Source organism: Mustela nivalis (genome assembly GCF_964662115.1).
Source record: "Mustela nivalis genome assembly, chromosome: 17".
NCBI classification, from domain to species: Eukaryota; Metazoa; Chordata; class Mammalia; order Carnivora; family Mustelidae; genus Mustela; species Mustela nivalis.
The window spans coordinates 53584387-53612035 of record NC_139036.1 but is presented as its reverse complement, the minus strand read 5'-3'; the positions used below and the strand labels follow the sequence as shown (position 1 = coordinate 53612035).

The window sequence follows — 27649 nt, the reverse complement described above, 5'->3', positions numbered from 1 at the left end:
GTTAGCAAGTGGTAGAATGTAGGTATCCTATAATTCCTTATAATTCCTATCCTACCCTTCCTCCGAGTTCTTGTTTGAGTTGATCACATAGGATTAATTTAGATATGGAAGTGAGACTCTTAAGAAGAGCTTCTCCCCTCGGATTCCCCCATCTCCTATAGGGAAAAATGTATTTTTTATAATCACTCCGTAATCAGTGGTTCTCCATAGGGGATGTGTGTGTTAGCCCCATCCTTTTGCTCCCAGGGGACATTTGGCAAGGTCTGGAGAACTTCGGGTTGTCACAGATGCGTCAGGGATGCTACTGACATCTGCTGGGTAGAGGCCATGGATGCTGTTAAATGTTCTTCAGTGCACAGAACAGCCTTCTACAGCAAGGAATTATCTGGTTCAAATATCAACAGCAATGCGAATTTGAAACCCTGGTACAAGTGAAAGTATGACCCAGTATTCAACATATACAATCTTGAAAAAACAGTCAGGTTCTAAATGAATTAGTTATTCTTACATCGTTGTGTATTTTCTTGATTATACTAAATTCATTGCATCCCTTATGTGTTTTCTTATTGTATTCATGGCTTGGCACCAACATACCCGTTCTGTAAGCTTTGCCTCCCGAGAGATACTATCAACCCCTTAGGGAAAGGCCCAAACATTCTATTTGCTTGTGTCCATCATGAGCCCAACAGAGTCTCAGAAGGTCCATAATCAACACTTGTGGTTGGCAACGAAATTTATTTCTAATCAGAGGAAAAGCAGTCATGGTTTATACACTGTCAAGGGGATTTTGAAAACCGTGCCTTTCGGCAAATGCTACTGAGTAGAAAGGCATCTCATTTATATGATGGGGAGGAGGGTAAAATGTGTGATTGGGATATGCATTTGACATTTCTAGCAGAAGTCCTAGAAACACGGAAAGTATTCTTTTTAATAAATTTATACATTTTATACAGAGATGTGTTAATTTCCAGCCTAAGGACATCCCTAGAATATGTATTTTCTCTAACAAAATGACACATGCTCTCTCCCACTTTTTCTTCTCTCACTATTTTTTTTCTCTTTCTCCCCATTATGGAGAAATATTGAGTGAACATTTACTTAGCAATTAGGACTTCATGGCAAAAGTTTCAAAGCTGTGCTGGGCAGAGAGTCAAAACCTACATTTGGTGGTGAGGTTTTAAGTGCCCACAATGAACAGGAGTCTGTATAGTTTTTCTGTCCCTTACTGGGTGGCTTTTATGCCATTTCTAGAAACAAAAGTTTCTAGATATGTGGGATATGCTGGGAGAACCTGCTTGGGAGGAGAATTTTGTTCTCAGATTTTATTAGAATTTCCCTTATTTTTGGACAGTCAGCATTTCCATTATTTAGAGACGCCCCCACGTGGGTGGTGATTATATGGAAAACAGTAGCAAATGCCAAATAAATTCTAAAACTCTGAGTATATTTCTAGACAGGGATCGCTGGTTCAGGGATTTCCTTTCTCCACTTTAATCTGAATTTTCATGCTGAGCAATGGCTTTTCTATTTGTTTTTGTTTTTGTTGATGTCTTGACTCTCTTGACCACCAGCATGTGTTTTATTTACCTTATGGGTCAGCCAGAGAACATTCAGTCCTAAGCTGTTACATATCTCTCTGTGTATATCTCTGTATGTCCCTGGCTTCATCATTTAAAATTTGTATGTCCTGGTAATACAGATTGATTTGTAGCATTCCCAGGGAGCCAGTCCCCAGACAAAGCTTTGAAGAGAGTAAGGTTTCTTTTTCTTTCTTTTCTTTTTTTTTTTTAAGATTTTGTTTATTTATTTGAGAGAGAGAGAAAGAGAAAGGGAAGGAGGAAAACTGCTTGAACTTGTACAGGAATTCAGTAAAGTGTCAGGATATAAAATCAATGCACAGAAATCAGTTGCATTTCTCTACACCAACAATAAGACAGAAGAAAGAGAAATTAAGGAGTCAATCCCATTTACAATTGCACCCCAAACCATAAGATACCTAGGAATAAACCTAACCAAAGAGGCTAAGAATCTATACTCAGAAAACCATAAAGTACTCATGAAAGAAATTGAGGAAGACACAAAGAAATGGAAAAATGTTCCATGCTTCTGGATTGGAAGAATAAATATTGTGAAAATGTCTATGCTACCTAAAGCAATCTACACATTTAATGCAATTCCTATCAAAGTACCATCCATCTTTTTCAAAGAAATGGAACAAATAATTCTAAAATTTATATGGAACCACAAAAGACCTCAATTAGCCAAAGGGATATTGAAAAAGAAAGCCAACGTTGGTGGCATCACAATTCCGGACTTCAAGCTCTATTACAAAGCTGTCATCATCAAGACAGCATGGTACTGGCACAAAAACAGACACATAGATCAATGGAACAGAATAGAGAGCCCAGAAATAGACCCTCAACTCTACGGTCAACTAATATTTGACAAAGCAGGAAAGAATGTCCAATAGAAAAAAGACAGCCTCTTCAATAAGTGGTGTTGGGAAAATTGGACAGCCACATGCAGAAAAATGAAATTGGACCATTTCCTTACACCACACACAAAAATAGACTCAAAATGGATGAAGGACCTCAATGTGAGAAAGGAATCCATCAAAATCCTTGAGGAGAACACAGGCAGCAACCTCTTCGACCTCAGCCGCAGCAACATCATCCTAGGAACATCGCCAAAGGCAAGGGAAGCAAGGGCAAAAATGAACTATTGGGATTTCATCAAGATCAAAAGCTTTTGCACAGCAAAGGAAACAGTTAACAAAATCAAAAGACAACTGACAGAATGGGAGAAGATATTTGCAAACGACATATCAGATAAAGGACTAGTGTCCAAAATCTATAAAGAACTTAGCAAACTCAACACCCAAAGAACAAATAATCCAATCAAGAAATGGGCAGAGGACATGAACAGACATTTCTGCAAAGAAAACATCCAGATGGCCAACAGACACATGAAAAAGTGCTCCATATCACTCGGCATCAGGGAAATACAAATCAAAATCACAATGAGATATCACCTCACACCAGTCAGAATGGCTAAAATCAACAAGTCAGGAAATGACAGATGCTGGCGAGGATGCGGAGAAAGGGGAACTCTCCTACACTGTTGGTGGGAATGCAAGCTGGTGCAACCACTCTGGAAAACAGCATGGAGGTTCCTCAAAATGTTGAAAATAGAACTGCCCTGTGGCCCAGCAATTGCACTACTGGGTATTTACCCTAAAGATACAAACGTAGTGATCCAAAGGGGCACGTGCACCCGAATGTTTATAGCAGAAATGTCCACAATAGCCAAACTATGGAAAGAACCTAGATGTCCATCAACAGATGAATGGATTAAGAAGATGTGGTATATATACACAATGGAATACTATGCAGCCATCAAAAGAAATGAAATCTTGCCATTTGCGACAACATGGATGGAACTAGAGCGTATCATGCTTAGCGAAATAAGTCAAGCAGAGAAAGACAACTATCATATGATCTCCCTGATATGAGGAAGTGGTGATGCAACATGGGGGCTTAAGTGGGTAGGAGAAGAATCAATGAAACAAGATGGGATCGGGAGGGAGACAAACCATAAGTGACTCTTAATCTCACAAAACAAACTGAGGGTTGCTGGGTGGGGGATGGGAGAAGGGGGGTGGGGTTATGGACACTGGGGAGGGTATGTGCTATGGTGAGTGCTGTGAAGTGTGTAAACCTGGCGATTCACAGACCTGTACCCCTGGGGATAAAAATATATGTTTATAAAAAATAAAAAATTTAAAAAAAGAAAAAGAAAGGGAAGGAGGGAGAGAGGGAGGGAGAAGGAGCTAGGGAAGGGGCAAAGGGAGAGGGTGAAGTCGACTTCCTGATGAGTAGGGATCATGATTGATCCTGGGACTCCTGGGTCATAACCTGAGCCAAAGGCAGGTGCTTAACCAACTGAGCCACCCAGGCATACCATGAAGAGAGGAAAGTTTCAGAATTCCTTTTTCAGGCTGGCCACTTCACTCCAGAAGTCTTTGAGGTTGTTACGGTCTTGCGCTACAACAAACGGTCTATCCACACTTCTCAGGTAATAGCTGAGGAAACTGAGTTCTAGATCTGTCCAAGGTTAGCAAGGAACCAGCAGCAGGACTGACAAATTCTTGTTCCCAGGCTCCTGTCAGGGCTGTTACAATAGCGGGCTGATGACTTTTCGGGGTGCCTTTGCAGATGTGCATTCTTCAGGTAGGAGATCCTTCCAGGTCTAATGTACTGGGACTCCAGTAAATGACTTCTGGCCCCCTTCCCCACTGCAGAGTTCTCACTCCTTAATTGATCAGCTTTTGGCTGCTGAAAAACAGTGGCCTGTAGGATTTCACTCTTAATTACAAATCACTGAAAACATCTCATTGATACACCTAATAGTCAGCCAGGCACTAGCAATTAATCAATGAATAAAACACACAGGACCCCTGGACTTCATGGATTTACCTTTTTAGCTCACTTTGAAGGAAGGATAAGTACTTAAGTTGTCAAATCCAGAGTCCACGTGACTGCCTCGATCAAGGTGGGATTTTTACGTTTTAGAAAATCCTTGCAGTAGTCTGTGTGATGTATACATGTGTCCTTAGTCAAGGGGCTCCACATATAATAGTTGACTTCTGGTTAATTGAGGTTTTACAATAATATAAGGAGATGTGACTGGAATATTAGTATATTATAAAGAAAAATGTGGACATCTTTTAATTTCATTTTTCAAAAATTAAGAACTTGTGATGGGATAAAAGAGAAGTGATACTGTGACAACTCCCAACTACTCAGCATGTGAATGAAAGAACAGTCTTTGAGGCGAGGAGGGAAGAGTGAGCTGTGTGAGGAGGGGGCCGTGCGGACTGGCACTGCCATTAACACATTAATTCATCTGACACTCGCTCTCAAGGACAAGCTCGGGAATTCTGTTCAAGAGCTGGCAGCCACCAAACACGAGAGGAAATGTACTCTCAGCCTAGCTGGGTTGAGTCAACTTGGTATACCTTTAACCTGACAGATTTAGTCAAAGACTAAATATAAAGACTGGATAAGAGAGAGAGAGAGAGAGAGAGAGAGAGAAGGAGTCAGAGATGAGTGAGAATGAGAGAGAGAGAGCAAGAGCAAAAGAGAGGTCTGTTTTCAGGTGGCTGTTGGATTTCAAGAGATAGGAAAATGTGACTACGAGACGGTACAAAGATTACAAAGATACCTGACAGCCAGCAAAAGTGGAGTGTTGGGTCTAATTCCTTCTCCTCTGTATCGGCCATCACACACAGGGTGAAAAGAGCCAAAGGTCCAGGAAATGTGACCACTCTCAACCTCTTGTCTAATAAGCAAACTTCTTTGACTCTTAATTTCCCTCCCTCTCCTCTCTTCTCTTCTCCTCTCCTCTCCTCTCCTCTCCTCTCCTCTCCTCTCCTCTCCTCTCCTCTCCTCTCCTCTCCTCTCTTCTCTTCTCTTCTCTTCTCTTCTCTTCTCTTCTCTTCTCTTCTCTTCTCTTCTAAAATGTAATTAGTCTTGCTTTTAGGTGTCTTCACGGAGGGGATCTGTTATAAAATTGAACTTCATGTTTGTGGACCACAGAGAAACAGATATACTTTAGCTTCAGATTTGATTGTAAGAAAATAGACATTTTCTATTTTGTTTCAGATATTCTGCTTGTATCAAGAATATATCTTACTGATGTGTTTTATCTACATCTACCTTTTATTTAAAGTGAACAAACGTAATTTCAGATTGGAACTTTTAGAAGAATCCATAGCTCATAATTAGTAGGCCGCATTGTGGGCTATAAACCAGCTGTTTTATCATGTATCTGAGGTGGAAAATAAAGATGGAAGGGGGAGTGTGTGAAGAGAATATAATCCAACCGCAGCCTCCACAATGTGGAAGTCACACAGCACACTGTAAAACTCAGTGGAATGTTAATCTCTCTGATAAGGTCTTTATAAATTCTAAAATGGACCAAGGTCCCTTTAATAACAAAAGTATCTCAAAATGCCCTTAATACCATGTATCTAGTACTCGCTGCAACATAGTTGCCATTGGAAGCCCCTGTTCTCTCAAGGCTGTTTCTGCTGGAACAAACTGCACACCACACAGAAGTATCCCACCTCAAGGCATTCTGGAACTTGCAGGCAGATGTTGCTTTTCACTGTCTAGTACATTTTTAAAATAAGAGAAGAATAGTGTATTATATGTACCCAGATATTTACTGTTTTGCTGCACTTCATTCTTGATGATTTATGCCCCCTCCCACCATGCCCTGAGACTTCTGGCCCCTTTTCTAGCAACTTTTTTTGGTAGAGTTTACTCTCAGGGAGTGTAAATGCCTGATAAAATTTGTCCATTTGGGATAGTTGAAGATATATCCTTCTAGGAACAAGGATCCAGGTAATCAGGTTTACTTTACTTGGTAGAAATACATTCTTTGATTATCTCTACAGTAATTTTTATTATGTTCATTCAAACTTACTTATTTGCTTGATTTTTTTTTCCAGATTAAAATAAAGGCACAAGGATCTATTTCTAGACCCTGCCTGGTATTTAATAAATATTTGCTAAACAAGTGAATATATGAATGATATATAAAATTGCCTTAATTTTTGGTTACAATAGATAATTTACCCAAAGTTTATTTTCCACCCACTTTTTATTTTTGCTAATATTGTCTTTAGTGACTGGGAAAATGGAGAACACTTATCCTACCATTTTCTTCTCAGGTGGCTCATTTTCTAGATGATAAAGAATAAGTTTTAAGACCTAGTAAACAAGTCAAAGGAACATTTATTAATGTTTTTGACAGTTTGCCAGATTTCAAGCCACATTTTCCTTCTTTTGTCAATTAATTATGTAAAATATGTATGCAACATGTATTTACTATATTCCACCATGTATAAGCAATTGAAAATTTAGAAAGTGTTTAAATATCAAGTGAAATATTTGAATGGGTTCATATAATTAGAGTTAACAATTCAAATATGGCTCTCAGAGTTCTGAATATAATAAATAACATTCTGGGAGAAAAACACATTTAAATTTAATTATAGAACTGGCTTATGTTCACTTTTCAAACATTTAAGGTTCTCCATTTAGATTAAAACAAAACATTTATTTGCTTTAATTTTCACAGGAAATAGCACTAGAATGTTACAAACATTTCTAATTTTTATAGATCATATCTCTTTGTTTTCTTTTGATTTCAAGGATTGATGGTCAGCTTATATGTCAACTTTGAATTACATGATGTGATGGCCAGTTTTATATAGTTTCCAATTATTCAGCTGCACATTATTCCAGGGGTTGTTGTGAAGGTATTTCGTAGATATGTAATCATATCTATAGTCTATAAGTAGCTGACTTCAAGGGGCTCCTAGGTAGCTCAGTTGGTTAAGTGGCTTCCTTTGGCTCAGGTCATGATCCCAGGGTCCTGGAATTGAGTCCTTCATTGGGCTCCCTGCTCAGCAGAGAGCCTGCTCCTCCTTCTCCCTCTGCCTGCCACTTTGCCTACTTGTGCTCTCTCTCTCTGTGAAATAAATAAATAAATAAATATCTTTTAAAAAAAAAAAGCAGCTGACTTAAGTAAGAGAGATTATTTTAGATAATCTGGGTGGGCCTGATTCAATCCATTGAAAGTTCTTTAGAACAGAACTGACATTTTCTAGAAGAACAAAAATTCTGCCTGTGGACTGTAGCTTCAGTTTGTACCTTGAGAATTTCAGCCTGTCCTTTCTGATGGCCTGCCCCACTGATTTCAGACTTGCCAAGCCAGCCCTCATTATTGTGTGAGCTAATTCCTTTGAAGGAGAACCTTAATGTATACTTTCATCTGGTTCAGTTTTTCCTAGTGAAATCTTGACTGCTACATATGAAGGTTATAAAGATGCCCCATTGTACCTCCTGATTAATTCTGAGTGAATAGTGAAAGTTTCCTTTTAACTCTAAGTTTCTCCATTCTTAACAGTCAAAGATCCATAATACTTTTTTTTTTTTTTAAAAAGCACTTAGGTTAAAAAGAACCCTAGAGTTAATTCTGTAGCAACATGAATAATTTCCACCTAAATTATTTGTATTCTAAGCTTGAGTTTTCATCTACTACAGCTGTATTAGTTACCTCTTTCTGCACAGCTTATTGCCCCCAAACTTAGTCACTGAGAACAAAACACAATTATTATCTTACAATTTCTGTGGGTCAGCAATTGTGCATGGACAACTGGGTTCTGTGCTTTGGGTTTGTGGGTTGTAATTCAGCTGTCAGCAGGGGCTGTGGTCTCATCTTAAAGCTAAACTGGGGATGGCCCACTTCTAAGCTCCCAGTTTGTTGTCAGGATTCAGTTCCTCATTAGTTGTTGGACAGAGGTCCTCAATTGCTGGCTTTTTTGATACGGCCTGGCCTCAGTTCTATGCCATGTGGGCCTAGCAGCTTGCTTCATCGAAGCCGTCAAGAGAGAAAGTCTGTGCCCTTTCATAACACACTTACAGAGGTGATATTCTAACCCTTCTGCCATAGTCTATTCCTTAGACCCAAGTGAGTAGGGATGCTTAGGTGGCTCAGTCGGTGAAGCATCTGCCTTCAGCTGCCTTCAGCTTGTGTCCTGATCCCGGGTTCTGGGATTGAGTCCCACATCAGGCCCTTGCTCAGTGCGGAGGCTGCTTCTCCCTCTGCCTGCCTTTCTCCCTCTTTCTCTCTCCTTCCCCTTCTCTCTGACAAATAAGTAAAATCTTAAAAAAAGAATAGAAGCAAGTTAGTAGGTCTAGCTCACACTGATGGAGGGGTGGATTATAAAGGGTATAAATTTCAGAAGCTGGGAATTATTAGGAGCTGTCTTAGAAGACTATCCACCACCATCAAGTTTTCTAAAAATAAGTCACATTCAAATGCTGTATATTTGCAGGAAGTGCTAAGATCTGCATTGGCCTCAAGGAGAAGCCAATCTCTGGGAAGAGAAAGATATCACAGTCCAGCACATGAACTTTCCATGTCCCCAGATGCTTATATCTTTAGCTGTGGTAAGAAAAACAGAGATCTTAAAGTGTGTGCCCAAGTTTCTCAGCCCTGTCCACATTCCTCTGTCATTCGTAAAGACCCAAACAATAAAAAATAACCCAACATCTGCGGTTGAAACCAGAGCCAAATGACTATATACTTAAATGATTGCACCCACGTTAGGCAAGCATATCAGCAATGCAAAGTAAGAGATGAGAGAATGGGGATCAAGGAGTTGGAAATCTGGATAAATGTATAGTAACTCTAACTAATTACTAAAGCCAAGTAATGTGTGTTGGCTAAGGAGAAAGTGTTAACGGTGATGAAGAGGAAATCAAGTAGATGGGGTCTGGATATGTTTGCTCCAGGCCCATGGATGTTGCCAAGGCACTATTTCAAAAGGTGCCAACATCAGAGAATTCCTCAGGGGAAATTCTTGGGCTGGGAAGAAGGCTGTCTTATTGTTTGTGAAAAACGCCTTCATATTTCAGGTCACAACACAGCAATTCTGATGAAACTGGTTTGCAGAATGTAATCCTTGTCAGCCCACTTCCTTGGAATTATAGAGTCTTAAAGTTACAAGGAAATCTAAATATCATGTAGCTAAACTTCTAACCTAATGCAGATTCTGTGCTACCACGTTGATTAGAGGTCATCTGTATCCCCTGGAGTCCCCTAGTGATAGGGAAATCACTAAGTCGTGAGGCAGTCTTTTCAGTATTCGACCTATATATGATGCAGTATTTGTCTCATGTAGAGCTGAAATCTGGCCCCCTGTCAGTTTTATCACTTGGTTCCAGCTTGGCTCTCAAAGACAGTACAAAACCAGACTATTCCCTCTTTGATGTCATGGACTGGCAACACCAAAACATTTCTTGTAAATTTTTTACTCTCCCTCTATAACCTGTATGTCTCTTCTGATATGTTTTATTTTCCTCAGTGATTCTTTGTATGTTACGGCTTGCCACAATGCTCCCTTCTCCCCATAGGATTTACCTTTTAATAAGCTCTAATTTGTTAAGATCCATCTTAAAATATGAGCATTCGATTTGGAAACATCACTCCTGAATATGAAAATCATTAGGGAACTCTTCTTATGAGTTGTAAACAATAATGTAAACAGTAATGTTAGGATTTGGGCAGTAAATATTGTTGACTCCTTTGAATTTCTGAACAATGAAAATTCTCCCTAAGTTTATTTTCCTTCCTTCCTTCCTTCCTTTCTCTCTCTTTCTCTTTCTCTTCCTTTTAACGATAGTATGAAGTGGGAAAATGAGATGAGAGAACAAATTTATTATTTTCTACTATGTGTTGGACTGCTTTCTGGTGCTTCATATGAATTATCTTATTTTTACCTCCTTAAATTCTGGGAAACAGACTCAGAGAATTTAAGTAGCTTGCTCATGTTTACACAGCTACTAAATGTTAGACCTTGGATTGATACCAGTTGAATCCAGTTTCTGTTTTCTTTCAATAAACAAAGCTAGAAATCATCGCACTTATCATATAGTCTTAAGGGGGTCCACAGGTAACCTAGTTAAAACCTAGTCATTTACAGATAAAAGGATTTACATTATCTCTTAAGATCTAATTTTCTAAACTGACATAACTTAATGTCAGGGCAAGGGCTGACAACCAGCTTCCTTCCATCATACCATCATTTCATGATTTCATTATATCATGACTGTGTAATTGATTAAAAGAAGAAGGTACTTTGGATTTATCTCCATGTGATTTACTCTTTTAGGTTTTGATTCATCATTCTGTGTCAGTGCGCTTGTATTAAAATTATCTTTGGGCCAGTTATGTTGTTCAATGCCGTGCCCAGATTTGTGTCATCAGCAAATTAAATAATTTAATAAAAATATGTATACAGTTATGGCAAATAAATTATATATTATATACTTATTATACGTAATAAATATATTATAATTATACACACATATTTGTCATGGGAGCGTAATATACACATGCACACATGTAATATTTATTTATTTATTTATGTATTGTAGATCATTAATGAAGCCATTGAAAAGTCAGAACCAGTAGAAGGGCCCTGTGGACTGAGTACTAGGTAATTACTTAAAGAGTGGTAAAAAGCTCTTAAAGCATTCTTAAGATACAACTTTTTACCCAGGTTTGACTACTTAGCATTAATCAGCTCCTGCTGCCCTATCTATGACTATCTAAAAAAAACAATGGCTAAGACTTTGCCAGAGTCAGTAGAAATTATGTAAGCATTGTTTCTTCAGACCACACCAGCCTAGGGATATGAATTGGGTCACATTTACATAAAAATCATGTATTCCCTCCTACACTCACTCTGTGACCTGTGGTCCCCTGCAAAAAGCCGGTGGAGATAGCCAGCGAATTTTTATTCTTTCCAGGAATCTTTAGGGGGTGATCTCACTGGCTTTCGGGCATGAATGATCTTCAAGTTAGGTCACCCTGTTGCTCCTTCCCTGACCCAGATACTTAAAGATATGTGTTGACCAGGCATCTGGGGCTTGCTAAACCACAGGACATCTCAACCCATCGACGTGGCCCCTGTGCCCACAGACATTTTTGCACTTCCTGCTGAAGCTGATTTAAGGTTCAAAGAGAGACTCAGAGAGACTACCTCCCTATAGTGCTCATCCTTCTCTCGACTGGTTGCTTTATTTTTTTACTTATATTTTTTTCCTAAAGATTTTGTTTATTTATATGGCAGAGAGATAGAGAGAAAGGGCGCAGGTAGAGGGAGAGGGAGAAGTAAGTTCTCCACTGAGCTGGGAGCCCGATGTGGGGTTCGATCCCAGGACCTGGGGATCATGACCCAAGCCAAAGATAGCTGCTTAACTGATTGAGCCACCCAGGTGCCCCAATTGGTTCCTTTACTATGAAGAGTAAGCACTGCTCAAGATTGCCCTGAAGTTCAAGGCACTGCTGATGAACATGCTGTATTAGACATATCCAAATTTGTCTGTAATCTCTGAGTTTCAGAGATTACAGAGACTCAGCCAATACACTGTGCATGATCCTGAATTTGGAAGACTTCAGTCTTACCTCTCTGTGCTACTCCATATATGGGTTTCACTGTAGCAGTTACATTTCTAAAATTCCTCAAGCACTTTGTAAATAGAGCTTTTTCAAGTTATGTTTATCTTTAAGCCCTCAGAGTTGCATATATAAAAAACTATAACCAGTTAACAAATGACATTAGGAGTTGAAAATTGAACTTCTCCTTCATAAGACTCCAAGTATGGCTCAGAATATTCCATTAAGAAAAATATTTTTTCCCCCAGAAGATGCCTGTCAGCAGAGCCTTCTTTGCCCATGAATAAGTATCTACTCACTGAATAAAAAAATAGATGATTCCAAATGTGATACTATATTTTGTTTAATAATGGAAAATGGAGCTATCATTGGAACAGTTTCCATCTCACCTGATATTATTATAAATTCATTTCAGCTAGAGGATTTGGAATGGAGGTGGGGAGATTCATGTGAGAGGCTACTCGTGCTGGGTAGGTGAGCATACTAGTATGATATCGTGGCCAGCCAGAGACAAATGAGCGAGGGGCCAGAAGTAGAACTTCCCATGAGTGGCATAGTGAAAAATGCTTCTACATTTCCCTCTCTCTCTCTCTCTCTCTCTCTCTCTTTTTTTTTTTCCTCATTGTGATTTTCTTATGGCATACTGAAGCTTTCTCAATTACCTGTTATGTAGGGCAGCATGCTTTGGAAAGCCACAGTGTGGGGAGGCACTCACAGAATAGCAACTGGGCAGAGCAATGTGGAAGTCGCTGTTGGCTGGGAAGCTCGGGACAGAAGTCTGGAGTCAGGTAGAAAACAATCATCAGGACACAGAAGCAGCTTTTAGGGACCCTCTGTAATTGTTTCAAAGGTACTGGACACATGGAGGTATAGGATGGGGTCCCAGATTTTTGTTATGTATTTATGACTTTGGAAGGCAAAATCTTAGTGAAAGTTGAATTACAAAAATTTTCCATTATTTACTAGTTTCAAGACACTATCAAAATCGCAAATCCATTTAGTTGGGCACGGTACTAACTGAATTGGCTCTCTGTCCCAACATTTCTCTCATGCTGGCTGATTCACCTCTATCCATATTTCATGCATTTATAATGATGTCACATCTATTTCCAAAGAAGATGTAAAAGGTGTATAATTAAATGAATGTCTACAATAGAATCATAAAATTAAAGAGCCAATTAAGGACTAGCACTGGGAAATAGAGCCATCTCCCAAATGAAGAAATTATTGCTCCTGAGCTTGAATTTCATCACCTTGTCAGATAAAAGCAAAAAGGAGAAGCATTACATAGCATGTACTAGTTACACATGAGATAACTCTCCAGAAGGGAGACAGTGCTTTGTAGTACTAAATTAGTGAAGGACTTGTCATAGTAGAAATTACAGGGATTTGGATAATGAGGTGGCCAGATTGATAGATCTATGATAGATAGATAGATAGATAGATAGATGTAGCTATATCTATATCCATATATATATATATATATGCATGTATATATGTATATATGCAGTTAGCTATATTGAATTTTACTGCATTATATAAAATTAAAATTATAAGAGGTCACTTTTGTAAGATCTGAAGGAGCCCAGAACAGCAAGTCAGTTTTTTATTACCTGATTTGATACAGAGGCTTATAGAATCTACAGTCTAGAGAGAGACATCTCCCTTATGTTAGGTTTTCAAAGGGCTTTTAAACTGAGATTTCTGAACCTTGCTCCAGACAGATTGAATCTGGTGCTTTGGGGGCAGCAGATTCAAGAATGAGGTCCGTGAAGAGTCCCTGCGTGACACTAATCTGTGAGTAGTTGGGAGACTGGTACCACTGCCTTGGATTATTACTCTTGAGTATCAGTTGTTACAATCAATCACTTATTACAATTGAGTATCAGTTTTGACCAGGTGTGAACAAAGAATAACCAAAGACTGAAGTCAAGAGATTGAGAGAATAATTATTAAATATTTATATTTATATTTATATTTATATTTATAAAATAGCCTCTCCTACTGTATTATCCTCTAGGTACCCAATATGTATTGGCTAATTTATTAAGTGTCCCATTAAAGAAACATTGAGATAATGTAAATACAAGAGGGACTGAAGCCAATTTTCTTCCTCCACCACCACACCATCACCAAAATAATCATAATAACCCAAGAAAATGTCCTTAGTGTATATTCCCTCTGATCCAAATGTCCTTTTATCCTCTCTTCATTTGAGCAGGTTGCTTTAGCTTCTTCAGGGGTAACAAAAGATGTTAGATATTCACACTGCTAGTAGGCCCTGTGCTCACCAAATCTTCAAGTTGATTCAAGGCTATTCATGGAGTTGGTTTCAGATTATGAATATTGTGACTTTATTACCTTTTCAAAGCTTTTACGTTCATCATTCTGAGTGCAGCCCAGGTGTCAGCAAGATCAGACAATGTTTGTGGCTTCAGCTAAGGTTAAAGAGAGGCAAAGATTCTTACAGGTGATGATGCCAGAGAATGAATCAATAGTCAAATTGAACCCAAGTTCCAGCTTGTTAATACAGTGCATGGTTCAGCTGCACTTTATTCCCCAAGAGATTTTTCAGAGTAAGCTCATTAGTCCAGGTGCCCCATATTGCTGCTATGCAATTTCAAAATGTATTTAGTCCAGAAGATAGATTTTGTTCTTGAAGGGGTCAAAGGGATTTGTAAAGTGGTGTTTTTTTTTTTTTTTTTTAACCTTTGGAAAAAGGTGCATAATTTAAGTGCATAATCTAGAATCAGAATATCATCCCTTTGGTAACCTCATCATCAAATTTTAGGATCAAACACTGTTTCTAAAATGGAAATATTGTCCAGGCTTTGTTAGGATGATTTACCTGTGAGTCAGCCTAGTCCCTGGATAGGTACTGTGATAAGCAGAACTGTTTAATAGGGTTTTTCATATATGAGGCCTCCAGGGGGCAAAGACACATGTCTCTGAATCAGTTTAACATAATATGCCTAAAATTAGCCCAGAATTTACTAAAGTAGAGCTTGATTTCCTCCTAGAAAGGGACTTAGAAATTATTTTATAGAAAGAACTAAAATAGGAAGACCCTTTGTACATAAGAACTGGAATTCTAAGTTTGGATAAAATAACTAAATATTTGTTTATGAAACAGACATAATGGTAGGGACCAGTGATGCCAGTAGAATAAAATAAATATATCCCTGTCCCTCCTGGAGATTTAACCTACCAAATAAACATACGGTTGGCCCTTGAACAATGGAGGGGGTTAGGGGTGCTGACCCTATCCAGTCAAAACTGGATGTATAACTTTTGACTCCTTTATAACTTAGGAGTAATAGCCAACTGTTGACTGGAAGCCTGACCAATAGCATAAATAGTCAACTAACACATATTCTGTACGTTATATATATAATATGCTGTATTCTTACAATAAAGTAGAGGAAAGAAAATATTATTAAGAATATTATAAGGAAGAGAAAATACATCTACTAGATAGATAGATAGGCAGACAGGAAGATAGTTACTGTACTATATTCATTGGAAAAATCTGTGTCTAAGTGGATCTGCAGAGCTCAAACCTGTGTTGTTTAAGGGTCAACTATATATGAAACAAGGCCATTTAATATAGTTTGAAAGTGTTGTAGTAAAAGGATTTTAAAATGCTAAATGAATATCACATAAAAAGGGCATCCAAATCAGACCTGAGAGGTGATCCGAGGTTGAGGTCAGAGCTTGAGTTGGAATTCACCTGGTAAAGTACTAGGTTAGGGGAAGTGACAATACATGGAAAAGGCAATGGAAGCGTGAACAGTATTTACAGATTCTGGAAGCAAGATAACCGTGGGGTCAGAGAACCTGTAAGAACCTGAAGAAACCAATCCCCGGTTGGATATTGACATAAGGGTGAAAGTGAGGGAAGGCTGTTCAGCAACAGTGCTGAGTTTCTGGTTTGGATAAGTTGGTGGTGGTTTAATGATAAAGAGAATAGATTTGATTTGGAGCAAATTGATTTTGAAGTACATGTTTGACATCCAAGTGGAGATGTTCAGTAATTTCTTGGCTGTATAGTTCTTAATCTTAGGGGAATGGTGAAAACGAACTCTAATCCATAGATACAGATTATTAGTGGCCACCTTGAGAGTTGGCGCTTGTGGTTGGGTGACACTGTGTAGAGCAAGAAGAGGAAAAGACAGGGAATTCAGATTAACATCTGCATGAAAAGAAAAGGCAGAGGAGGTGAAGGAGGAAAAAGAATTGTTTGCTAGAACATGAAGTTTCTAAGCAGAGGATGACTTCTGATACAGTTAGGGTTATTCAAAGTTATCTACGTGTGTACAACGTGCTTTCCTTCCATGGCCATCCTTTGTCCTGCATCGTCTCTCCTCTGTCTTCTTTGTTTGCTTTTGACCTCCTTCTTACCTCTTCTTTTCTCTTTCTATAGTCTTTTCATATATATGTAGTATTTGTCTGGTATGATTTGATGTGTGAATTTGAACTGAAGATTTGAAGTGTGGATGGATCTTGGAAAAGTGTTGTGTGGTGTTGTCATGTTGTAGGCTATAAGATCTAATAATCAGCCTTACTACCTCTGATTTTATAAATTCATGGATATTCCTTAGTATATGCTTTCTGCAAATAAAAAAATCATAGATAGGTGGGTCAATTAATTATATTATATAGCTAACCATTTCAGTTCTTTCGAAAGCAAATCCAATGACAAGGTTTTTATTGCCAGGTATTTCTGTATTCTGGATATTTTCTACTTGTCCCTCAGATTTACTGTACATTTTCTTGTTAATGCCCTTTGTCTTGGGAGGCCCACTTCTATGGACTGCATCAAGTATGCAGTCCCTTGCCCCTTGTTTCCAGTTGAATTTGGCCAATGGGAGGTGCTGGCAAGAGACGTCAGGGTGGGATGAAGTGAGGTAGTTAATTCACCAGCTCTCCTCCTGCTGGTCACAAGCTTTCAGTGGCTGTATTTCTCAACCTAAGAATATAGTTCCTGCCACATCCTTCTTCTCTATAGCCCTGGGTCTCTTGTGTATAGTACATGCACAACCCATATTCCTCTGTGTTAGCAAATGGTAGATTTTTTATCTTACTTGCTATGAGGTGCTTATCATTCCCTTTTGCTTTCCATTAATTCTTTGTAAATGAGCATCTTAATTAAATTCTTCTCAGCTATCCCATTTAAAGTTCCATCTCTGCTTCTGGTACCCTAACGGACAGAATCTGTATTGGACTGTAGGTTATTTAAGGATAAATTATCTACCTTGTATAAGTCATCTTTATTTCTTCAGTGCCTTAAAAAGGACTAGTGCCTTAAAAGAGCCCATATGAAGTATTTTAAAAGGTTTATTGGAAGAGTGAATATATGGATGAGTGCTACTTCTAGGATGAGTTAAGCAGAAATAACACAAAGGAAGAGGCAAAACAACTTATAAACACACCTTGAAAATGTGTGGTCTGACCCCAGTCTACTTGGCACTTAGACAAAAGAATCCAAAGTGACGGCTATTTCTCCTTTTAAAGAAAATTCAGATAAAACACATAGATTACAATAGCACCAAATCCAAAATAGGCTCTACATGTTGAAGTACACCCAGAAAAGTTCGATGGAAAAGCATGGAGATTCAGGAGGCCATATTTGAAAGGAATGTAAGCCACAGGGCTCCTTCCTTGAGAAGTTCACTCCCCGATTTGAGATTAGCTCCTGTGGTTTGGCTGGTTACATGGTGGATGTTTAGCAAGCAATAACAGACATTTCCCTTTTTTCCCCAGGCAATACAGTGCCCAAACCAAAAAAGCATTGTTCTATCTATAAAACATAACAAAATGGCACAAGCCCACAATGGAGCATGCTGAAGCAGTATTTTCCAGTGAGAATCTCAAGGATTAAGCAGCAGTATGGCCAGATTCGTGTTTCCTTTTCATGACCTTCTTGCTGTGCTCAGAGTGAAATGTCAACACACAATGAGCTGGTTGACTAAAGGAGATTTCTGTGCAGTATGGGAGGTAGACGGGAGAGCTGGATTGAGGTGCCAACTGGACTGACCTTTCCCATTTGTGTTTCGAGAAAAGCCACAAAGTGGCTGGGTTACTGTCTAAAAGCCAAAGGCAATGCTGAAAGGGCAGAGGACAAGAGGGAGGAGAGGGTATGTAGATAAGCATGTATATGGTGGTCTGCTGCCTTTTTATAACGTGTCCACCACTCCTGCGCTTGCTCCCACCGTGGTTGCCACCGTTCATGGCCCTGCTGGTGTCACCGCCACCCTTAGCAATGCTTTCGTGACCCCAAACACAATAACAACTAACAGTAACAACAAGTATCCTGGCCATGTTCCTGCTGTGCTGCTCCACAAGGAAGTGTACAGTGTAACAGTGGATTCCTCCCTCAGATTAAAGTACATACCACTAGCCACATTCTTGCACCATGTGACCAGAGTTTCACAGGCTCTGTGCTCATCAACAGTCACAAAGGCTAACTCGCAGCCCATTTTAATTCGTCTATTAAATTTTCACCCATGTTTCTTCTTGTTAGTGTTATAATAATTGCTTCATGGTAAACAGTATAATATATGTGATTCTAGTAAAGAATGGGATCTCTGTCTTAGAATAGTTCACCCAACCCAACTTTATACTGTTGTTTTCATATATAATATATCCCTAAACGTTATAAACCCAACAACAGAGTATTTGTTTTATTTTTAAAATTAAGTTTTGTTTCAGACAATTATATGTCTTCTGAAAAAGTAAGAGAAGCAAATATTAGTGTACATATGCACCAGTATATTTATTTTACATATGTCTTTACCATTTCTTATGCATCTGGGATGTGATCTGGTATCACTTCTCTTCAGCCTGAAGGATTTCCTTTAGTATATCTTATAACGCAGAGCTGCTAGCAATAAATATATTCCATTTTTATTTGGACATGCCTTTATTTTTAAAATTTTTTAAAGATTGATTTATTTATTTTAGAGAGAGAGAGAGAGAGAGAGAAAGAGAGAGCACACATGAGTGGGAGGAGGAGAAGATTCTAGAGGGAGGGAGAGGATCCTAGGCAGACTCCCCACTGACAGAGCCCCATGTGGGGCTTGATTCCACAGCCCTGAGATCTTCTAGGTCATCTGTGTTGTTGCAAGTTGCATGATCTCATCCCTTTTTATGTCTGTGTAATATTCTGTATATATGTATATATAAAATATACAAGATTCTATATGTTTGTGATATTCTCTATATATTCAATGATAGTCATCCTTTTTATGTGTGTAATATTCTATATATATGTAACATAAATATTCTGTATATGTGAATATATAGAATACCATATTTCTCCATTTGTCTGTTGATGAACACATACGTTACTTCCGTATCTTGGCTATTATAAATAATGCTGCAATAGTCTTTTCAAATTAATTTTTTTTCAAATTAAAATTTTGGGGGGTTTTTGGGGGAGTAAATACCCAGTAGTAGAATTATGGGATCATATTGTATTTCAATTTTTAACTTTTTGAGGAAACCCAATACTGTTTTCCACAGTGGCTACACCAATATACATTTCCTCCAACAGCGCACATGGGTTCCTTTTTCTCCACATCCTTGCCAACAATTGTTATTTCTTGTCTTTCTGATTTTGGGCATTCTTACATGTATAAAGTGGTATCTCATTGTAGTTTTGATTTGCATTTCCCTGATGGTTAGTGATATTGAGCAACTTGATTGGCCATCTGTATGTCTTCTTTGGAAAAATGTCTATTCAGTTTCTCTGCCCATTTTTTTTTTAAAGACTTTATTTATTTATTTGACAGATGGTGATCACAAGTAGGCAGAGAAGCAGGCAGAGAGAGAGGGGGAAGCAGGCTCCCCACTGAGCAGAGAGCCTGATGTGGGGCTCAATCCCAGGACCCTGGGAGCATGACCTGAGCCGAAGGCAGAGGCTTTAACCCACTGAGCCACCCAGGTGCCCTTCTGCCCATTTTTTAAACAGTTTTTTTTTTTTTATTGAGTTGTATAAATTCCTTATATATTCTGGATATTAACCCCTTATTGGATCTATCATTTGCAAATATCTTCCCCTTAAGTAGGTTGCCTTTTTGTTTTGCTGATGGTTTCCTTCACTGTGAAAAAGCTTTCTATTCTGATATAGTCCCAATAGTTTATTTTTTATTTTATTTCCCTTGCCTTGGGATACAGATCTAGAAAATGTTGCTACGGTTGGTCAGAGAAATTATTGCCTGTGTTTCTTTCTGGGATTTTTATGGATCCTTTTATTTTAACAATTTTCACTTCTCTATTAGGAGTTTCAACTCATTCATTTTTTTCTTAGTATATTTCTGTTTAATTCTTTGAACATATTTTAATAGCAGATTTGAAAGTTTTGCTAAATCCAGTATCTGGGCCATTAGGCATAAGTTTCAATTGACTTTTTTTTTTTTTTTTTTTTTTTTGGTGAGAATATTCAAGTTCTACTCTCTTATGAGATTTCAGTGATGCAGTACAGTTGGATGATCTGCAGTCACCATTTTTTTCATTAGATCCTCAGGCCTCCTTCATCTTGTAGATGAAAGTTTATACCCTTTTATGAAACACTCCCTATATTCCCACCTTTCAGCACTGGCAACCACTTTTCTACTCTCTGTTTCTATGAGTTTGCCTTTTCCTGTAGATTCCAAATACACATGATATTATGTGCTATTTGTCTTTCTCTGTCTAGCTTATTTCACTTACATAATGCCTTCAAGTCCCATCCATATTTTTGCAAATGACAAGGTTTTCCCCTTCCTCATGGCTGAATAATACTCCATACATAAGTATGTGAATACACACATGCACGCACACATATACATCCTGTCTTCTTTATTCACTCATTTGTTGACAGACACTTAGGTTGTTTCCATGTCTTGGCCATGCTGAATAATATTGTAATGAACATGGGGGTGCAGATATCTCTTTGATATCTTGTTTTCATTTCCTTTGAATATATACCCAGAATTGGGTGAAGTGAAATTGTTGGATCATACAGTAGTTGTTCTGAAGTGAAATTGTTGGATTATACCGTAGTTCTATTTTAATTTTTTTTAAGATTTTATTTATTTATTTGACAGAGAGAGATCACAAACAGGCAGAGAGACAGGCAGAGAGAGAGGAGGAAGCAGGCTCCCTGCTGAGCAGAGAGCCCGCCGTGGCGCTCCATCCCAGGACCCTGGGATCATGACCCGAGCCGAAGGCAGTGGCTTAACCCACTGAGCCACCCAGGCACCCCCAATTTTAATTTTTTGAGGAAGCTCCATATAGTTTTCCGTAGTGGCTACACCATTTCATATAACCACCAACAGTGCACAAATGTTCCCTTTTCTTCACTTCTCCCCAAAGGTGTGGGTCTAGTAATTTTTGCTTTAAAAGTAGGCATTTTAAATAATGCATTATAATGATTCTGGGTTCTAGTTTTCCTTCTCAGAGTTAGTTTCGTGTTTTAATAAGCTATTAAAATGCATGGATGCAAGGTGAAATTTCTGTTTTCCTTGTGGTATGCAACGGCTAAAACCTGTGCTGTTTGGTTTTTGTTTTTTGTCCTTAATTCCCTAGGAGTTTCCCCTCCATCTCTCACTCGAGCGGTCAGCCAGTAGTCTGCGCAGAGGCTATACTCAAACTCCTCAAGCTGCCAAGACTTCCACCTTCTGCCACCCAAGCCGTGTGTGGGGGTTGAGGAACTCATTCAAAGGCCTAACAAGTTTACAAGTCTCTCTAGGCTTTTGATTTTTGCCAGATTCTCTAGTGTCTTCCACATGCATATGCAGTTTAGCAGTCAGCCAGAGAGTGAGTTATATCAGCCTTTCTATGGTTCTCTTGCTTCCAAAATCTCCTCATTAAATTTCTACTTGCTTTACCACCTACCCAAAACCAAGTTCACCACCTCTGGCCAGTAGAACTTTACTGTTGGAACTTGGGAGCAGAGAAATACTCTAGGCAAGAAGCCCAAAAGCTCATTGTTTTTTCTCACAATGCTGTAGGAGTTTTTCATGAATAAGTACTCCTTAAGCTCTTGCTTGCCTTTGGGTGCTTTCCAGTGCTCTGAAGAGATTGATTTTTAATATTTTCCCCAATTTTTTTTTCTCCTGTAGAGGGAAGTTGAATGGCCTCATGCATCCATTAATAAATTGAGAATGACCTATTTTGCACACACACATATATATATATATTATTTTCTTTTCTTTTATTTTATTTGCAAACCCACTCCATTATCTGAGTTCTTTGACATCTCTATGACTCACATGTGCCAGGATTGAAAGTATAAATTGAACCAAGCCCAGTGAGTCTTTGGAACTTACATGGTGCAGTGGACTGGATAGTGTCCCTATCAAACTCATATATTGAAGCTCCAACCTCCAATGTGACTGTAACTGAAGATGGGACTTTTAGGAGATAATGAAGGTTAAATGACGTCATAAGGGTAGAGTGCTAAAACAGTAGGATAGGTGGCCTTATGAAAAGAAGAAGAGGCATATTTTTCTCAACCACACCTAACAAGGAAAGGCTAAGTGAGTACACAAGAAGAAGGCAGCCGTCTGTAAAATAGGAAGAACACTCTTACCAGAATCAACCATGGTCTCATCCTGATCTCAGACTTCCAGCCTCTAGAACTATGAGAAAATATGTTTCTGGGGCGCCTGGGTGGCTCAGTCCTTAAGCTTCTGCCTTTGGCTCAGGTCATGATCCCAGGGTCCTGGGATCTAGCTCTGCATTAGGCTCTCTGCTCAGCAGGAAGCCTGTTTCTCCCTCTCCCACTCCCCCTGCTTGTGTTCCCTCTCTCACTGTGTCTCTCTGTCAAACAAATAAACTTAAAAAAAAATCTTAAAAAAATACATTTCTGTTGTTCAAACTACTCAGGCTATGGCGTTTTGTAATGGCAGCCTTAGGTGACCAATATACATCGAGTTCTCTTTCAGGTCTGTCGCAGTTCCATGAAGTTTCAAAAGTTTTCCTATGCCTCTACTTCTTCTTTTTTTTTTTTTTTTTAAATCAATAAAAGTATTGAGATTTAGGGAAATAATGAGTTCACTTAAATACACATCAGCTGTCAGTGACAGAGCCACTGGCCTAACAGGGACAACTTTTATCACTAGCAAGAAAGCTATGAGCATATTTTACAGGTGTCAAACTTTCGATCAGATCTTATGCATCTAGTGATTCATCTTTCCTTCAGTATCAGATCTATCACACTGATCTATAGTCTTGCATAGTAGTAATTTGCTGGGACTGTGGAGATGCTAGCCCTTCAGCTGGGCAAGGTCCAAAGGACCAACCCATAGTCTGCACCACTCTTGTCCCTGACCATCTTCACCCACTGAAATAATGTTTTGCCTTGTTAGATTTTAATATCTGGAATTTGTTGTCATAGTAAGCCAGCATTTATTTGTGTCCACATTCTGAACATAAGGCTAGCTTTAGCTAAAATGCATGAATTTCCACAGAAGTCCTTATGCATTTCTTTTCTTCTAGTGACAATCAGCATAACCAGATTAAGGAGCTAACATCTAAGTTTATTGAATTTACTCAAGATTTTTAGACAACTAAAGATTTCTGCCCTCAGTGCTATTAATTTGCTACCGAACTTGAAATCTAAAAAATCTAAAGACGATAAATGTAGCCACTAAGGAGACATCAAGATGTTTTCTCATTTATAAAGCTCTTTTAACTGTCAATTTTACTAATTTCTAGTTTCTTTTTTTTTAGCTTTATTTTATTTTTTCAATGTTCCAAGATTCATTGTTTATGTATCACATCCAGTGCTCCATGCAATCTGTGCCCTCCTTAATATCCACCACCAGGCTCACCCAGCCCCCCACTCTCCTCCCCTCCAAAACCCCCAGTTTGTTTCTCAGAGTCCACAGTGTCTCATGGTCTGTTTCCCTCTCCGATTTCCCCCAACTCTCTTCTCCTCTCCTTCTCCCAATGTCATCCATGTTATTTCTTATGCTCCACATAATTTCTGGTTTCTAATCAACTCGTTTTTCTCTGTGCCTGCTTTGCCTGTATCAATTCAATTTATCCCTTTAATATAATAAACTTTCCTGTATTCCTGGAATGATTCTCAAGTCCAAAGCTCTCCTTCATCACTGGCACTACACATTGTGTAACATCAGGGAAATTGAGTCATGGATGTGTTTTCAAGATAAATTGACAATCTCCATTTGCAAATCAGGCCTGTTTCATTTCCTGAAGCATTTAATCTTAAAAAGCTGTGGAGTGGGACTTTTCCCTATGAGCTAGATGATGCTATCTTATTATATTCTGCAGATGTACTGAGTATATCATATATGTATATTTTCTGATGCTTCCCTGGAGCATCTAAAACCAAAAGATTAACATAACAAGATTATCATCTTCTGGGTTATTTTCTCGACTAGTTTTCCTCGCTTTCCCACAGGACCAGTCTGTCAGTGTTCTTACCCCTGAGTTCCTCAGCATGAGTCAATCCTGTGGTAAAATGTTCCCATTATTACTATAACTTCAGGCATTAGAGGGGAAGCCCATGTTCAGGGGTTATTTCTCGGGTAGCAGATTATTAAGAACTGTCAATTCTGTAGATGACTGTACATTGCCTGACACATGGCAGTCATTTGTTAAATAAATAAATAGACTTCTTATTCACATTGTTTTTTACAGGAGTAAAAAAAAACACCAAACAGTGGTGCCTGGGTGGCTCAGTGGGTTAAGCCCCTGCCTTCGGCTCAGGTCATGATCTCAGGGTCCTGTGATAGAGCCCTGTGTTGGGCTCCCTGCTCACCAGGGAGCCTGCTTCCCCTCTCCCTCTGTTTCCCTTTCTACCTACTTGTGATCTCTCTCTGTCTCTCTGTGTCAAATAAATAAATAAAATATTTTTTAAAAGCACATACAAAACAACTTGAATTGCTAATATTAGGGTATTTTAAATTAAGCATGTTACAGTGCATTCATTCAGTGAAATTCTTGAACGTTAAACATGATGATTCATCTAGATGTTAATTTACCATGCAGTGCTTTCTGATTCTCCCTCTGTCTTTCCCAGTGCTCTTTGTTTTGTCTCTTAACAATGTTCCCCTCCTGTCTCCTAAGCATAATTAATTTCTAAAATTCTGCCACTGGCATGAATGGGTGGTGGGGTCGGGGGTGGGTGAAGGCAGAGGCAGAGGGAGAGAGAGAATGTTAGGCAGGCTCCACATCCAGCACAGAGCCCAACTCAGTCTCATGACCCTGAGATCATGACCTGAGCCAAAATCGAGAGTCTGATGCCTAAATGACTGAACCACCCAGGCTCCTCTCACCCCCACTGGCTCTTTTTAAATCTCAGTTTGTTTCCCATGGTGGGCCCCTGTATACATACAATTTTATCTCTCCCTTGTAGACCATGCAAAGGGGTAAGTCATGAGTAGTTGATAAGGAAGTGAAGACCTTGAATTATAGGTAGGCTTTGAACAAGTAAAAGTAGAGAGAAGACTATCCTGAGAAGAAGAGAAAGTAAAAGAATTGTAAGAAGGATCAGGACTATTTGAAGGGCAAGTATCACTCAAGTATTGGGGTGAGATATGAAACTTGGCAGGACTTTATTCTGCAAAGACTATAAACCTTAGTTTTTAGATAATCGAGGCTCACAGACGGGTTTTCTCTATGGCGAACAAGATGAGTGAGTTACACCTAAGGAAGATTACTGTGACAACACAAGGAAACTGGCTGGGGAGAGACAGGAAATGGAAGTAGATAAAAGAGCAGAGTGATACTTATAAGTGAGAATTAGTGAGAGTTTGTTAGGATTTAACAATAGGTATGGAGAGGGAGGAACACATGCTATAGCTCAGTAGTTGGCAAAGTACGGTTCTTCGGACCAAATCTGCCTGTTGCCTGATTTTGTGATAAAGTTTTATTGGAGCCATAGATGCACTCATCCATTTACGTACTGTTTGTGGCTACTTTTGTGCTACAGGAACAGGGGTGAGTGTTGTGAAAGACACAGTATGGCCCATGAAGACCAAATTATTTACTGGTGGGCACTTTACGAAAACATGTTTGCCAACACTTGTTTTAACTCAGAGCTGCTGGCATTGACATGCCCTAAAATTTGACAAAACATAGATGATGGGGCAGAGGAAGAGTCAGAAACAAGTAGGAAGCTTCATTTCTGTATGAAGTTCTGTATGACTGGAAGGACAGCGGCATCAGAAGACATTATGAAGTTGGGAAGAGAAAGACTGAAGTCTAAGTAGATGTATGTATCTTTGGATAAAAGTCCCTGGAAAATAATTGAGAATTAAAAATCTTACCATCTCATCTCCCAAATATAAGCAATCGTTTCCAATATTTTAAGCATCAAAGAGAATTCTAGTATTAAATTAGGGTCAAATTAGGGGCCTTTTCTCAGTGGTCTAAACATCTCCAAGGCTGTCCTGATTACCTTCCATGTTTGCTGACAACTTTTTCCCAAAGTTTGGTTCTCCAGTTGCTCCTTGATCCTTGAAGTAATTTTTAACAAGAAGATTTTAGATGATATTATCAATGTCAAATCAGATTATGACAGATTATTCTCTTAAGTCATCAAGATTTTCAGAAACACTATCAATCTGTTAGCATTGTGGTCAGAAATTTTCATCATAGAGCAACATTTTCAGCTCAACAATATTACTTCCATATCCATATTGGAGAAAATGCAAAACCACAGAGGAAAATTTAACTTCTTTTCTTGACCATCTTAGCTTTAAAAATGTTTAATATAAACTGAGAGCTTCAGTAAGTTTAAATTCATTATCCTATTGAATGATGAGTTATTAATTATATTTTAAATATATATAAAGCTAAATAATATGACCATTTTTTATAACCTGTTTTGGATGAGGATGGAAGTGACATAAACAGAAAATTAAGTGGGCATATGTGCAATGTAGTCTCTCCACAAGCATCTTTTATTTTTCTTACCTGAATATTCAAGGATATTTGTTTCTGTGTGAAATCATTAACACTGGTGTATCTTGTTCTGTAAAGTTCTGCCCAGAAGTTGCTTTAATCTCAAATACATGCATAGAATTCTTTAAAACATTAGACCCTAAAAGGAGAAGCGGAAGCAGAAGGAGGGTGGGGAGAAGGCAGAAGGAAGGAGAAGAGAGAAAGAGCTGGCGCATGGGCTGAAGGCTTACCTCTGTCCCTGCCTTTCTGGGAGCTTTCTACCTCACCCCCTCACCTCCGGAAGGGAAAAGAGCCAGAGGCTGCCCCAGGCCTCAGACTTCTTCTTCTTCTTCCTTTTTTTTTTTTTTTTTTAAGATTTTATTTATTCATTTGACAGACAGAGATCACAAGTAGGCAGAGAGGCAGGCAGAGAGAGAGGAGGAAGCAGGCTCCCCACTGAGCCGAGAGCCTGATGCGGGGCTTGATCCCAGGACCCTGGGATCATGACCTGAGCCTAAGGCAGAGGCTTTAAGCCACTGTTGCCTCCAGACTTCTATATTCTTGGCTCTGCTCCCTCAGCCTCCATGGTGGTGCAGGCCACCTCCCACCTCCCACTCCAGGAACTTCAGCCAGAGGTGGATGAACCCTTACTACTGTGACCTTTTGCTTCTCTGCATGCTCAGGCAGCTCTAGAATCACCCGCTTTCACTTCTTG

The 27649-nt window shown here is 38.9% G+C and overlaps 1 long non-coding RNA gene across 1 annotated transcript in view; it reads left to right on the top strand.

Annotated features, from left to right (window-relative positions):
• Positions 1 to 27649, top strand: part of LOC309852260 — a 172698-nt gene that overhangs the window by 123086 nt on the left and 21963 nt on the right. Inside the window, exon 2 of the long non-coding RNA XR_014305141.1 lies at positions 11013 to 11074. This is a non-coding gene — a long non-coding RNA (uncharacterized lncRNA). The remainder of the gene's footprint in view (positions 1 to 11012; positions 11075 to 27649) is intronic.